At 45.5% G+C, this 17,209-nt stretch overlaps 1 protein-coding gene across 2 annotated transcripts in view; it reads left to right on the top strand.

Moving 5' to 3' along the window:
• The window catches only part of LMF1 (lipase maturation factor 1), a 1,132,479-nt gene that overhangs the window by 1,061,009 nt on the left and 54,261 nt on the right, over positions 1-17,209 (top strand). The window lies entirely within an intron of this gene.

Here is a 17,209-nt window from a genome sequence, read left to right on the forward strand (position 1 = left end):
CTAACTAAGCACATTTGATGGCACAACTATCTGATTCTGTGGCAAAAAGATTAACATAGTCTGCGGCAACATTATCTGCATGTTCTCTGGCGCCATGTTCTGCGCCTCTATGGCGATGTGTTGTGCTACAGTGAAGAGCGCGCTGCCCTCCTGCCTTGCAATTACACACATCCTCTTGCACTTTTACGCCTGTTCTGTGCAGCAGTGTGGTTCTCCAAGCTAACAGTATGCTTTCTGATGATTTATGGTCTGTGAGGCAAATATTGTGTGGCACAGATGGTTGTGTTTTATGGCAAACATTTGCATAGAGAGCTTCTTGGGAGTTCAGGGGTCTTCTGTGGATGATGAACACTGTCACTGTTTACAGCAGGGTTACTGGAGGGACACTACAGATCAGACTGTCCGTGTGAAATCAGATACACAACCCAGGGATATGGGTGAGATGTACAAAGTTGAAATGGATATTCATAAAAATCGCATATTTTGGAAATCGCAAACAGCGCACCGCAAAATGACATTTGTTAAAACATAGGTTAAAAGTGTAATTAATCACAAAGGCTTCAGCGCAACCATTGTGGAATCCATATCAGAATATCAAATAGTTTACAACTAGTGAATGGACTGCCATCTTAATCAGCGGAGCAGCCTGTTTTTTTTTCCTGGCAGCCAGAATGGAGCTATGCTCAAGGTCAAAGGCCTGCACTATTCCCAGAAGTGACAGATCAAAGACTTAAGTACTGCAAGAAAGTGTAAATTTAAAACATCATCAAGTGCACAGAGCAGTGGAGTGGCAGCCGAAAAATATATTTTGGAAGGCATTTTTTCATACACTGTTCCTAGACACAACATAATTGTATTCTTCCCTAAGTTTAAAAAAAAAAGTAAAACACTTTTCATAAATATCAATGGAAAACAGCAGCATCCATGTATGGGTAATAAATACAATTTTGTTCATTCAACATATCATATACTTTGTGAAACACTTGTACAAATGTGACACACATACAGTCAGTTTGTAGTACATTGAACATAGTAACATTTTAAGACCACTAGGCAGACCGGTCATCATTCTGACAGCAATTATTCAAGCTATGGTTATTTTTAACTTGCTTACCACTTAGTCTGAGGTGGTGGTATTTTTTTTTTGTTTTGCATCAAGAGGCTTTTTGTAATCCTTACTTTTTTCTTAGTAAATACTCTGTTCACTGTGCAGTGCAAACTTTGTGAATCCTTTCTTCGAGTGGTTTTCTAATCCTAAAATGCTATTTTCACATGATTCACAGTTGATTTTGCACCTTTCCTTTCTTAAATCTTTATTTCGACTCGTAGAGTCATAAAAGAATACAATACAATCCAACAACAAAAAACAAAACAACATTTTCCAAGACAAGAAACATCTGCATGAAAAAATGGATATATCATTTACAGAAATTTTGCAACCATAAGTACTCATGTAAAACAATTTAAACTTTTAATTCATTAAAAAAGTTCTTCTAATCTTCCATACAGCTGCTAAATACTTGCTAACAGCAAATACAGTAGGGGGGGATAAATCAGATTTCAGCAAACGGTAGGCATCTAAATGGTGCCTAAAACCCCAATTTCTGCAGATGGGAATAATCCACTTTTTCCTGGAATTCACATAAAAAGGACAAAAAAAGATTAGATGGGTGTCGTTCTCAAGCTCATTTTTGCAGGCGGGACAGTTTTTTAAAGTAGGTGGGTGCCTTCATTGTTAAGAAGGTATTAGTCATTGGCCCCAGTGTCCCATTTACTAAAGAGGCGGTCAAGTTGCGATCGTGGTATAATGCGACCAACTCTTTGCGGGATACAGTGCGACAAGCCTCATGCGGTTTTGTCCACAGAGCAGTTAGACCCAACCCTGTTAGTTCATCTTTTACATACTTGAACCATGGAATATTGCATAAAGCTTGGTGACGATAAAGTTCCATGAGTTCAGAGCGATAGCTCGAGAGTTCAGGGGTTATCCAAAGTCGCCTCCAGAAAGTTAAGGGCTTCACACCTAATTCCTCCTTTATTGATCTCAATCCTAGGTCAAGCCTAAGAGGGAGAAGTGGTGTGCTCGGTGGCAAAGCAGCCAGATTCCGCAGAAACTTATTTTCAGTGGCGACAATATCTGGGGCACATTTGTGGCCCCAAAGTTCGCCGCCATATATTAAAGCACCACGGGCCTGCATTTTGTAAATTTCAAGTGGCGGGCCGATAGGGTGTGTCATGGATTGATTCCATAGATTCAGAATACCCCCCACCTTTTGCGTTAACTTTAGATTTGACTTTGTCTGATGATGTGACCATGTCATCTTTTCGTTCAAGGTCAAACCCAAGTACTCAAACGTATGAACCCTCTCTAGACTTGTGCCATTAATAGTCGGGTTAGGGCGAGAGGACCTGGGGGGGTTAAAGATCATAAATTTAGTCTTGGCCGTATTGATCTCTAGCCCCCGATCAGCACAGAAAGAGGCAGAACCATCTAAAACTCGTTGAAGCCCCATGGGAGTCTTGGCTAAAAGCAAGGTATCGTCGGCGAACATAATAGCTGAGATACCTATGCCCGCGAGTCGCAGGCGTCTCTATTTGGCACATTGTTCAGATGGGAAATGAGACCGTTTACATAGAGGCAAAAAAGGGTGGGTGCCAAGGCGCATCCCTGCCTTACCCCTCTTTCAACGGGGAAGCTAGATCATAGGCCACCATCTCTTCCACATCTGACCCTTGCGAAGTTGTTGGTATGAAGACGGACCAAGATCTGCAAAAGAGGACCTGGAAGGCCTAAGTCGTGGAGAACAGACCAGAGTTTCATGCGCGGAACCAAATCAAAAGCCGCGCGCAAATCAACAAAGACAGTATAAAGAGAACCCCCCTCCACCTTAACTGTCTTCCAAAAAAGCATACATAATCTAAAAATCTGGTCTGTTGTTGAAACGCACTTTCTAAAGCCAGCCTGATAATGGCTCAGAATATCAGAGTCCTCCATCTAATCCGCAATGCGGTCTAGGATCAGCCTCGAAAATAATTTCTGAGCAACATCAATCAGACTGATAGGCCTATAGTTACCAGGTAACAGGGGGGACCCCTTTTTAAAGATAGGCACAACTTCTGCGCCCAACCAAGTATGAGGAACTGTCATACCCCCAAGGATTGCATTAAATAATAGAGTGAGGTATGGTGCCCAGACTCTGGGTTCATGTTTGTACAAGTCACCAGGGACCCCATCCAAGCCAGGTGCTTTGCCCGCAGGAAGCATGGATATAGCGAGCTGAATCTCGCTCAAGGTGAAATAAACTTGTTCGTGGTCAGCAGCCACAGGCATTAAACCCTCAGATGGAAGAGAAACCGCCCTATAAAGTGTGCTGAAGTGTTTTTCCCAAATTTCGGGAGCAATATTTGGTTTTATTGCTACGACAGCATCATCTGTGCCGGTAGACACAATCAGCCAGAATCTCCGTGAGTCTCTAGAGTGAAGGGCAGCTGTTAGGCTATTCCAATTTTCAGAAGCCCACTCCAATTTAGCATGGTAGATTAGAGACCTGTAGATCTGCCTCTTTTGGTGGATATCCTCCCTGCAGACTTTCTTTTTTATTGCATCCAGCAAATCGGTCTTGGCCAATCTACAGGCCCTGTTATACCAATGGGGCCGTCTAGTAGTCCTTTTCATACGAGTAACAGATGGGTTAAATAAACCAGACAATGTTGAGAATAATTCTTTGTTGATCTTAGCCATTTTTCCGCTGAAATTGGGGAAGGAGTACTGCTCTATAATTTTTACTACGTCATCCAATGCTAAAACAACCGTCATATAGAGTTGGGATAGTTCTCTTTGATTGTCAGCCAATTTAACCCATTTAATTCTACGCTTATTATTAGTCAAGATGGTTCTATTTGGTGCCTCCAAATTAATTAATGGCAATGAATTGTCAAAACACACGCCCGTTAGAGAAAGATCCAATATCAGGGGATTATGGTCACTCTCCCCCCTAGTGAGCACCTGAAAATCAGATATTCTGTTCCACTCCCTGCACTGCACAAATATATAATCAAGTCTAGCCTCCCTTCCTAGTTTATTAAACGTGGGCCTTGAGGGGTTATCTGAGATTGTTCGTCCATTGCAGGCCCTAATCGAGTGGGCCATCGTCAAGGAGGTGATTTGGACAGCTAGAGGGGCCCAAGACCTGACCATAGGACCGACAACCTGTGGGATGCCATAGGACCGACAACCTGTGGGATGCACCACAATATGGACTAACAAAAGATTTGTACATCTCCCTCTAAATCTCTAAACGGTTTGAAAGAGCCAAGGTATAACAAAAGTGTTTTAAATCAGTGCAAAAGGTGTGAGAACATGGCTGAGGCCATGTGAAGTCATAGTCACAGTACATTTAATTTTGACTTTGAGCGAGGAATAGCTGTGGTCTTTGCAGTGGGTGTGAGTAATTTACTTTTCCATGTGCTAGTTGGTTGGAAATGTGTGGTGAAAGAACCTCGACCGGCTAGAGAACAAGAGTAGCGTTACAGAAAAAATATATAGTTAAAACAAATTGTAGGTTAAAGAATTAAAGCTTTAGACAAGAAACTTGAGTTGCCTAGGCACAGACAGAACAAGTGAGACTAGGAATATAGCAGGTGCCTTCCAGGGATCTGTTCCATGGTCAGTTAGCCTTCCATTTCCAGGAAGTGACGCACCATCCCTCACTGTCTTTGGAGTCGCCACAGACCTACTGATCTTACCAGATCTCTTACCAGATCCTGTAACTCTGAAATCAGCTGATGTGAATGTACAAACCAGAAAGATTTGGCTCCCCTGTGATTTGCATCATTGCTATTTTGTTGAGCTTGGGTTAAGGTGTGCCACCGACTAAGATGATGGGTCAAGGTGACGTCATTATACCATCACAGATCAGAGAAGAAGACTGCAGTGTAGGTCCGTCACCAGAGGACCGTGGGCGAGAGTGCCACAGAAACAATTACAAGCAAAGCCCTCGGAGACTAGGCCAGACAAGGTACTAAAGTGCACTTTTGAATAACAAATCTTACAAAAAAAACACATGTGAAGCTTCGCATGGTAACTGCATTCCTAGTTAGGTAATCTGTTACGTTAGACGACTAGTGCAAACAAGCATTGGCAATGCAATAGGTCTGACATTTACGAGAGTTTGAGCTATTGGCATTGTAAATACCACTAACTTAAACTCTCGCAAATGTGAGACCTATTGCATTGCAAATGCTTGTTTTGGAACAGCGCCCCATGCAGCGCTTTCACGTTAATGGCGGCCATGTCCCTTTCTTTAGGCCCGGCTCGTCTAAAGAAAGGGGCGTGGCCGCTATTAAAGTGAAAGCGTGGTATGGGGCTCTTTTAGGAAAAAAAACCGTCTGTTTGTCAAGTTGACAAACACATTTTTTTGGTAAAGTGTCCCATACTGTGGTTTCACTTTAATTGCCGCCACGCACAATTCTTGAGACGAGCCGTGTCTAAAGAAAGGGACGTGGCCGACTTTAAAGTGAAGGCGCCATATGGGGCGCTTGTCAACCAAAAACTGAATAGTAAGAAAAAAAAAACACGTGGCTGCGTTCTCGCTGCAAACAACAAACTAAAGGCACAGCCACCACTGTATCAGTGTGGCATGCCGTGCTAGAAAAAAAAAGCGTTGGGATAGAGCGTTTCCTACCTGCAACAGCAGGCAGGATCAAACCATTTAATCAAATAGTGCTCGGAGGCTGTAATTAAAACCTACCATGCAACAACACATGTAACAGGGGGTGTCCTGATGGGAGGTTACAAAATGAGACAAGGCGGTACTTAGGAGGGACTACTAAGCCTATTGACCAATGAAAAGCCACAGTTTTACAAAGAACAATGACACAAGCCAATGAAATATATGGGCGGAGCTTCAAGTCTATACCTCAATACAGCATACCTCTCGAAGCAGCGCATGCGCTGCCAATACTCGACCTAAAAATCACTCTGCACACTTCACAAAATCTTCTTATCTCGATACTTTGTAGAATCCATTTCAACTGGCCATACTGTGTTCTTCAAAAGAATGACCGATGATGAAGATTGCAATATTTCTGTCAGAGCTACAGAAGAAATGTGCTTTATTGTCACATTTTTGCAGTTTTTTGTACTGAATTCCCACTGTCACAGGCCTTTATTGGCATGAAAATGTCCTGAGGCAGAAGATCTTATGCGCAGAAGACATTTGGAATTACATTGTGAAATTTCTCACCAATACTTCAGTTGTATTGAAGCCTTCATTGAACTTCTCTGACAGCAGCTCATGTAAACAACATAGCTTGTTCAATTATTTATTTCTTTATTTATTGCTGTGATTGTGTTGTTATGCTTGGTGCCACTATGTTATCTTTCGCCCCTTTCAGAATCCGGACTGCTTTGAGATTTTGAAACCAAACAAGCAATGGTAGCTAGGGGACCCGTTTGTCGCACCATCACGTGTTGCTAAAAGTATCAATTGATAGAGCAGAATCACGGTTGCCCACCTCAAGAAATGGTTCGCCACTAATTAGAACCACAAATAATTCAACATAAATCACAAAGATCTGAGAGGCAACCAGACCAACATACACTAAGATAACGGCAAAATTGCCAGGCATAAACAGATGAAACGAGAGGTTATCTTTGAACATTAGATCCTTTATTTCATATTCTTCAGAGAGTTTGAATACAGACAATGCGTTTTGCCCATATCTGGGCTTCTTCAGGGCATTGAAGAAGACAAGCTCCTCAGTTTCATGGCTATTCCCAGTGCGATATCTTTTTAATGAACCAGAAGCTATATGGTTTGATATCAATCCACACAAGTAAAATCCTAATTTGTGAACGTTGAAAGTCTTCTGTGACGAGCTGCTGTGCGACTAGGATTCTCCACGCACGTATGAAACTTAAAAAGCTGTAATCAGCATCGCCATTGTCAACTGTGTCCGGATCTGTCGTCAAACGTCACAGACGTTTGACACCGATTCGGACACGGTTAACAGCGGCGATGCTGACTTTTTCTAATAATTTCTAATGTGGCAATTGGTAATCGTCCCTGCAGATTTCTTATTTGAAGCCTTTCCCTGGTTCCAGAATAGATCCAGATGATTAAGTGGCCAGTGGTAGGTGGCTGTCTCTGAGATATCTTTGCTTCACATTCAGCTGCTGGTGTGCTTAGTGAGCCGATGTGGGGTAATCTGCAGACCTTCTTGCAACATTGAGTTCTTTGGCCCCAGTCACCTTAAGTGTGAAGTTTATATTGACAGTGGTCACCCAGACCCTACCTGCAAGAATGCCAAGTCAACACTTAAGACACTACTAGTGACACTGACTTCAGAGCCATCAATGTATATTAAGATGCCAGTGGCAGATCTTATTTTGAAGACTGCCATGAAAAGGTTGGATGAGTACCCCCAAGAGCTAGCAATTCCTGAATCCAATGGCAAAAGTCCTTTGGGGGGGGGGGGGGGCCTAACCAATTTAGGCAGTATGCAAGTGACATAATGCGAGTGCCATCAGGATTTGTGACTTCACACATGGCATCACCGAAAGCGGCATCACAACCCATAACCAAACTCAGGAAGTGACATCACAAGAAGTGACATCAGATCTTAATACTTCACACGTATGTTTAGCAGGTCTAGCATTAGTACATTTGACCGCATTACAATATTAAATAAATAAAAGTTTGTATGAGGGTTGTGGCAAAAAGTAACACAACCGCAACTCAAAATCTGGGCCTCAACTTGTACATTTTTTTTTAACTCTGCCACAAATAAATTGGCAAACAGGAAAAATCGTTCTGCTTAATTGTTTGCAAAGACTTCATTTTAAAATATCTTATGAGTTTAAGGCACCTGCTCCAGATACCTTTGTGTGACCATAAATCTCATAATGGTAAGATAACTCTGGAGGTTAAAACAATTTGTTGGAGAAATCTGTGTTTTGTCTAGTCCCAGCTGTGAATCAAAGTAGCATGGGGGTTAATATGTGTCCTACAAAGCACATCATGTAACATGCAGATGACAGATTTTTGTTTTATGTAGATGGTTAGTGGGCTACACCTTTTAAAACAAAGATGCTTGCCGTTCATAAATTGTATTCCTTCTAATGTAGCACAGTAGGCTATGAAGGACATGGCTCTTACACCTTGGAAGCCTCACTGTCTTATGTAACGCATCCTGTACATTGATTTACAGACTTATTTGATTTATTGTCCATGTATAACGTGTACGTGTGATGTAAAGTGCTCTGACACCCTGCATTCAAATGAGTTGTGATATAAAAGAAATAAAGCAAAATAGTAGTATTTACATAGTAATTTCTGTGGGCAGACCAACACATCTGACATTCTTACCTGCATGCATAGCTCTTATATACAGGGGCTGAACAAAGTCAAAACCATGCTTCTCTTAAATACCTGTGAAGTGATAACAATCTGTGTGCCTTTGTTTCCCTTCCATTGCATTTGCATCTAGGTGTGAGGCTCCAGATAGTTCCAACCAGGATACTGGAACAAAAGGAGGCCTGATTGCCACTTAAATTCCTCCTTTGTTTATGGCCTACTAGAAATTAAAAATAACAAAGCCCCTGCCGCCTGCACCTTGTTGCTTGGAAGGAAATCGGACAATGTGCAGACACTGCTGAATGTGTCCCGGTGTCACAGGAGGATTTCTGCATATTTTAGTGTGGCCCAACATCTTAGCAGGGCAATTGGCATCCACCCTGAGACACTGTCTTCCTGCCTGTACCCCATGTGCCCATGTGAAATTTAAATTATAGTTGTGAAATTCTCATCAATTCGTGAATTTTGCATGTACAATAGGCTTACACCTGAAGGGTTCATTTAATTTACTTGTAGATCTGTTGTATATGGTACCATGTGTACCCAGGACCTGTAAATTAAATGCTACTAGTGGGCAGCAGCACTCATTGTGCCACCCACTAAAAGTATGTTTTTAAAACAGGTCTCAGGCCTGCCATTGCAGCCTGTAGTGCAGTTTTAAACTGCCAATTCGACCTGGCAAAATGAAGCTTTTCCCAGGCCTAAACCTTCCTATCTGATAAAGACAGCTACAGATTCCTTACCTTAGAATATCCCCAGGCATCAGAGTGGATCCAGAAGATTTTTTGAGCAGCACCTCTGATGCTTTGATGTCTGGGGATGTTCTAAGGTAAGTAATCTGCGGCTAGATAGAGTATGTACCAGTTAAGGCGTTACCATAGGTAAGTTACTTGTTCTTTTAATACATATAAGCCACCCCCTAAAGTGGGTCTTAAATATCCCATAGGGCATGGTATATTGCATTTAGAAAGTAGCACATGCGCTTTTACGTTTTCCATGTCCTGGTAGTGAAAAACACCTACATTTGTTTTCCACTACTCTAAGGCCTACCTCTCCCATAAGGTAACATTGGGTCACCTTATTACATTTAATAAGTGATTACATTTGATTGTTAGCCGGTAGCAATGTCATGTTTGGACTCAAATGAATTGTAATTTAAAACTCTCTTTAACAGTAAAGTTGGATTTTGGATTACAATTTTGAAAATGCCACTTTCAGAAAGTTGTGCAATAAAGAGCCTAGCTACTATTTCAAACGCTGCTATCATCTTAACCCCTTCAGTGCCCATGACGAGCTGGACTCGTCATGGGCTGCGGTGGCGCTGTGCCCATGACGAGTCCAGCTCGTCATGAACTCCGCCCGCTAATGGAAGGCGCGGCACTGGGCGGGGAAAGGGGCGGGCATGCAAGGGGTTAAGCAGACTACAGACCAAACTTTGATTTCTTTGATCATGGTTATTTATTTAACCATTACTTCATTTATTTCATTATATAATTTTTTCATTTCATTACGTCTGAAATGAGGATACACTGCTTCTTAAAAACAATTGTGAACAAATATAAACAGAAACGCTATGTGCATAATAGACAGCTGAAACAAGTCGTGCAAGCAAATAATTTCACATTAAAACACAAGAGATAGTACATCAGTCGGTTGTTTCTAAATCATTAAATATGAAGGACTCTCATTACATAGGATATATGGTTATTTTAAAGGGATGCTCGCCGTTGGAAAGACACTTAAGGACAATTGGGGTTGAATCAACGTTACATATCCCTCAACACTGTCTAAGTTCAATGACTATTCATTCCTCAACGGCAGAAGTGCCGACACGTTTCAAGTCCCAGATTGATTCATGGGACTCTCTTCAGGGCTGTGACATGGTGTGATCTGATTAGTGTGGATTCATTTTTATAAAACGGGTTTGGCAATCTTAATGTTCTCCAATTTTAGTCCAAGCAAATCTTTTCCCAGGAAGGGCGGTCGCTTTAACTGCAGCACTGTGGTTTTCTTTTTTAGGTGCAGGGGCCTCCCCATGAGTTCCCAGTTGTTTCCTCTTTGGCTCCCGCAGAGCTTCACTTTCAGCCGATCTCCCTTGATTCATGCATGAGTCCTGTCTGATTCCAGGTCATAACGTACACAAGCATTTTGTGAAATAGCAACTCATATATGTCTGCTTATGTTATGATGGAAATGACGTCCTTCTCTTCCTCTACGCCTGTATTGTAACTGTGGAAATGAATAAAGTTTGTTTAAAATTGAAATAAATGAAGTAATGGTTAAATAAATAACCATGATCAAAGAAATCAAAGTTTGGTCTGTAGTCTGCTTAAGATGATAGCAGCATTTGAAATGGTAGCTAGGGCCTTTATTGCACTACTTAACTAGGCCCTACCCGGCTATCCACTTTGGGCTTATCCCCTACATTTTCCTGACCTCCAGTTTCTGATGCCTTCTAGTAGTTTCCAGCTGCCTGGGCCAGTTAATTGCTCCCCCATCAGGAATGCATATTGGGCTCAGATTGTGAACAATTGGACCTTGGTGTAGCTGAGAGAAGGCCATCCTGCCAGTATTGGAGGGGAGGAGCTGTTCTCTGCCCCACTTACATTTCAAAAGGTTGCCTTGAGCACACTCACAAATGAGCTTGACATCAGCCTTTTGTCAACCTAGACCTCTTGGAGCATGTGCAGGGAAGAAAGGGAAAGGAAGGAACTTTCCAGAACCCAATATGGGGGTGAACTAGAAATTTGCCCAACTTCAAAGAGTGGCACCAAGTATAAATATTGAACCTCCTGAGCCACTCATCAGTTCACACCGGGACCTACGGAAGACCCCCAGAAAGACTGCCTTGTTGTTCAGAGTAGTGCCCTGCTGCTTGAGGCCTATTTTGTACCCCAGTAGATTGCTGTGCCGCTAACGGAGGATCGCCATTCTACTTGCAAGTCTGAACTTGTGACTTTGTCCTGGTTTAGTGCACCCTGATACTCACTGTTAGAGTTTACTGCTTCTTAAAGCTATTTTTACTTAAACCTTTATAGTTGCATATCTCTGTTCTACTGATTGGATTTTTGAAATTTTTTCTCATTTTATTTATAAAAGTTTCCTCTTTTTTTCTAAATTGGTTTGTGATTTTTCTTGTGTTATGTTTTCACTTTATTACTGTTTGTGTGCTGTGTAAATACTTTACATTTTGCCTCTAAATTAAGCCTGATTACTTTATGCCAAGCTACCAGAGGGTTAAGCACATGTTAATCTGATGACTTTTGTGGTTCACCCTGACAAGGATTGTGGCTGTTGCTTTAGAAGGCAAATCACCAGTGGCGGTCGGTGACCCTCTACAGTGGAGAGGCACGAATTGACAGTGACAGGCATTGTAATAAATCACAATGCCTTTAGGCTCAAATGCCAAAGCTCTCAATCATGGCTTGTTAGCAGATTTCTGTTAATAACGGGCCGTGACTGAGCGCTCTGGATTTGAGGCTCAAGGCAATGTGAATTTCTCACAGTGCCTGTTAGTGGGACAAAAAGATCATAAATAAATGCAAGAAATTTACTTTCAGAACTTCTTCGCTCTCCTTGCTTTCTTCTGGAATGCCGTCAGTGCAACGGCACCTTGGAGCCTCAGCCAACTCCTCTCTCCAAATCCTGACGCTGCTCTCATGCTACAGATGAGCAGCATAAGAGCAGCGCCAGGATTAGCTGGAGCGGGCTGCCTCGACGCCCTCGCAGGCTCTGGGTGCATGTGGCTGCTCTCCACCCAGCTGCCTAAGACAGCTAACTGGAGAGGTTTGCACTGCGCATTTCAGGCTGGCTGTCGCAAGACAGCCAACCAAAGTGACTTGCGCAAATTGGTGGAGTGACTATACTACTCCACTGCTGCCAGTCAGCTGCAATGGCCACGCCCCCAAACACTGCTCGGGCTGGGAGCAGTGAAAAATAAAATGGTAATTCAATTTACTGCTGTTTTATTTTTCACCTTTGCTGCACTGGCAGTAGGGGGGTGACGCTCGTCTGCCCTAAAGGGCAGGCAGCCGCTGCAATTCAACCCCTTTTCCCCCCCAACCAATAACCCACATTCTTACAGTGTGTATTTGTAAAATACACTTTCACTCCTTGGGGCATCTTGACACTGAAGAACAGATTTTTATTCTTAACCAACTCAATGGTACTCACTTTGTGTACCTTAGAACGATAAAATGTCAAGTGGATGTAATGGGATTCAAGCCTTTGACCATAAGGGCAACATAGATTAGTCCACTGAACCACCGGGCCTGTTTATTCCTTACAAGTATGTATTATTGACTAGTAGCCCATCTCCGGGACCAGTAGGAATCTGGTTTGACTATTGACTGTACAAAGAGGTGGGTCAATAATTTGTTTACATCTGATCTGTTACTTGTGACCAAGAGACCGATCATCTAAGCCTTATTGGCCCTTAAGACATTGTGCAACCTTTCTCTAGGCTCACTAATGCCTAGCCCTGCACAGGGTCTGCTGGTGGGTCGTGGCGCTTAGCACTGGTGTCCTGGGGACTCGGGCATTACTGCCCTCGATAGCCATCTTACTCCCTGTGTACACCTGAATGTACACACATGAACAACAGTGCAGTCAAAATTAAGAATGTCAAAGACACCCAATAGGTACAAGTATCTTCAGGAGATAGACTACAACTAAAACACAATTGTTGTGCCTTGCTACTTGCTCCAAGGACTACCAGAGTGACTCCAAAGGTCAGTTGGCTGACCTCCTTTTCTGAGCTACAGGGACACAACAAGCTCCAGAGACATCCCTACAACTGCCCAGCTGACCTGCTGCAACTGACCCTATCTAGACCTGCAAATGGACCAGCTTGAGCCCTGCTGGCTTCCACTGGAGTGAGTTCCTGATCCCCTGGTGGTACCTCCCCAGGCCCTAGACCCTTGGCTTGCATCAGCAAGACCACTGACTCATTGTCAGTGAAATAGCTCTACCTCCCTCGCAACTCCACCATTAAGTGATGCCTTCCCCCGAGCCACTGCACTCTTGTGTGTTGGTGTTCGAGGCCCCCCTCCACCCGCAGGTTTTACCTACGCCTTATCCCTGATGGTCCAGTGGACCTCTGTCTCCTTTCTCTCACTCCGTTTTTACTCGTTTTTCCCTCATTTCAATCTCCCCCTTTCACTCTCCTTCTGTGTCCTTCCTCCGTTTTCACTCGTTTTTCCCTCATTTCAATCCCCCTTTTACTTCCCTGTGTCTTTCCTCCGTTTTCACTTGCTTCTCCCTCATTTCAATCTCCCCTTTTTATTCTCCTTCTGTGTCTTTCCTCCATTTTCCTCATTTTTCCCTCATTTCAATCTCCTCCTTTCACTCTCCTGTGTCTTTCCTTCGTTTTTACTCGTTTTTCCCTCATTTCCATCTCTCCCTTTCACTCACCTTCTGTGTCCTTCCTCCGTTTTCACTCGTTTTTCCCTCATTTCAATCTCCCCTTTTCACTCTCCTTCTGTGTCTTTCCTCCGTTTTCCCTCGCTTTTCCCTCATTTCAATCTCCCCCTCTCACTCTCCTTCTGTGTCTTTCCTCCACTTTTCTTGCACTTTTTCTGACCTATTCCACTCTTTCCTCTTGGCCCTTTTCTGCCTGTTTTTTTCCCCCCGCTTCTGCACCCGTGTTCCCTCCCCCCCTGCACGACCGGCCCATTCCAGTTCCCCTCCCCGCTCCCGCCTCCCAGTTGTCCAGCCCTCTTCTACCCCTACTTAATGGCGGCTACTGCTGGGACAGGCGAGCAAGACCACTGACTCATTGTCAGTGAAATTGCTCTCCCTCCCTCGCAGCTCCTCTGTTAAGTGAGGCCTTCCCCCGAGCCCCTGCACTCTTGAGTGTTGGTGTTCGAGGCCCTCCTCCACCCACAGGTTTTACCTATGCCTTATCCCTGATGGTCCAGTGGACCTCTGTCTCCTTTCTCTCACTCCGCTTTTTCTCTCAGTTTTCACTAGTTTTTCCCTCATTTCAATCTCCCCCTTTCACTCTCCTTCTGTGTCTTTCCTCCGTTTTCACTCGTTTTTCCCTCATTTCAATCTCCCCCTTTCACTCTTCTTCTGTCTTTCCTCCGTTTTCACTCGCTTTTCCCTCATTTCAATCTCCCCCTCTCACTCTCCTTCTGTGTCTTTCCTCCACTTTTCTTGCACTTTTTCTGCCCTATTCTACTCTTTCCTCTTTCTTTTCAGCCCTTTTCGGCCTGTTTTTTCCCTGCGCTGCAGCTGCCCCCGCAGCCCCTCCCCCCTACACAACCGGCCTATTCCAGTTCGCCTCCCTGCTCCCGCCTCCCAGCTGTCCAGCCCTACCCGACCCCTACTTAATGGTGGCTGCTGCGCGGTCGTGCCGCTGGCGCACCGAAGGCACGCCAAAGGCAAGCCTGTCTGCGTCCATCCGCGACCAGCGCCAGGAACCCTGGACCTACGCACCGCCAACGCTATGACCCATCGGCACTCCATGAACCCAACCCAGGCCGCAACAACAACTGCAAGCTAGCGTCCCCGGCCGACACCCACGGACCCTTCATCTGTCACTGCTGTGGGCACACCTACTGCACCGCCAAGAATGCGGACCCTGCACAACCCGCCCACAAGAACACAACCGAACCGAAGACCCTGCAATGCATCCTCCTCAATGTCCGATCCCTCCTCAAACACGCCACCGAAATCTGGGACCTCCTCAACAGCACCACCCCGGACGTAGCGTTCTTCACCGAAACTTGGACCAACACCACCTCAGGACAGGACATCCCCATCACCATTCCCCAAGGATACAAGATCTCCAGGCAGGTCCACCCCTCACGCCCGGGAGGAGGAATCGCCATCGTCCACAAACCCACCCTCCGCCTGAGCACACTCCCCGACGAGCCCACAGACCTGATGGAACACCTTCACTTCAAGATACTGGCCAGCCCTACCACCACCCTCCGAGGAACCCTCATCTACCGACCCCCTGAACCCTGCGGACCTTTCACCAACTCCATCACGGACATCATCTCCCCACATGCCATCGCATCCACCCTGCTGGGAGACCTCAACTTCCACCTCGATAACCAACTGAACCCCAACACCACATCCCTCCTGGACAACCTCCACAACATTGGACCCTGCCAGATCGTGACCGAACCCACGCACTCAGCAGGACACACCCTCGATCCCCTCTTCACAACAGGAAACTCCATCACCTTCAGCCACACCACCGAACTCCCATGGACTGACCATCGATGCTTCCACTTTACCTTCAGAACACCCACTATCCACAGACACCAGCACCTGCTCCCACGAAGAAACTGGACCAGAATTACCGACGACCAGCTCACCTCCTCACTCAGCAACTCCACCCCAACCATTGCGAAAAACAACGACCCCAATACCGCAGCCCGAACCCTGCACAGATGGATCTCCGACAGCGCCAACACCATAGCCCCCCACCCACGCCAAGAAAGCCAGATGGTTTACCACCGAACTTCGAGAGTCCAGACGCACCTGCTGCCACCTCGAAAAGGCCTGGAGGAACACCAAATCCACAGAAGCCCACAACTTCAGAGCCAGCACCAACGCCCACCACCAACTCATCAGAAAAATGAGGAAAAAGGTGATTGAAGACAGAATCTCCACACACACAACAGCAAAGAACTCTTCAACATCATCAAGGAGTACGCCGAACCCACCAGCGAGCCTACTGACATCCCTCCCTCACACGACATCTGCGACAAACTCATCACCTTTTTCCACCACAAAATCAAGAGCATCTTCGACAACTTCGACGAAGACAACCAACACACTGAACCCTCACCAACCACCCCGACACCCTGAAGCCAGCGATTGACAACTGGACAGCTCTCACCACCGAAGAAAATGAAGTCAATCCACTCCGGGGCCCCCACGGAACCCTACCCCCACCACATATTCAACTGAGCTGCCATGCTCCGCCACACCATCAACTGCTCCCTGGCTACCGCCTCGTTCCCCGACGACTGGAAACACGCCGAGGTCAACCCCCTCCTGAAGAAACCCTAGGCAGACCCCACCGACCTCAAAGACTACAGACCCATCTCCCTGCTCCCGTTCCCAGCGAGTCATCGAGAAAGCCATCAACAGCCAACTCGGCACATTCATCGAAAAGCACAACATCCTCGACTCCTCCCAATCCTGCTTCAGAAAAAAAACACAGTACGGAAACATCCCTCCTCGCCGCAACAGACGACATCCGCACCCTACTGGACAAAGGAGAAACAGTAGCCCTCATCCTCCTCGACCTCTCAGCGGCATTCAACACAGTCTCTCACCGCAGCAGACTCCACGACGCAGGGATCCAGGACAAGGTACTCAGCTGGATCCGCTCCTTCCTCTTCGACAGAACGTAGCGGGTCAGACCCCCCCCCCCCTTTCCTCTCGGACCCTACACCAACCACCTGCGGAGTCCCCCAGGAGTCCTCCCTCAGCCCTACGCTCTTCAACGTCTACAAGGCTCCCCACCCCTCATCGTCAGAACCTACGGACTCAACATTGTGTCACATGCAGACGACACCCAACTCATCCTCTCCCTATCCAACAAACCCAACACCACCAGACACAACTTTCGAGAAGGCATGGAAGACATCGCCAAATGGATGAAAAACAGCTGCCTACAACTAAACACCAACAAAACAGAAGTACTCATCATAGCCAAACCCTGAGGCCTGGAACGACACCTGGTGGCTGCCCGCCATCGGAAGCCCGCCCACCCCCACGGACCACGCACGCAACCTGGGAACCATCCTGGACTCCAAGCTCAAAATGGACCGCAAGAGCAACTCTGTCTCGTCCTCCTGCTTCCACACCCTCTACCTCCTACGTCAGAC

Source organism: Triturus cristatus, chromosome 10, assembly GCF_964204655.1.
Source record: "Triturus cristatus chromosome 10, aTriCri1.1, whole genome shotgun sequence".
NCBI lineage: Eukaryota > Metazoa > Chordata > Amphibia > Caudata > Salamandridae > Triturus > Triturus cristatus.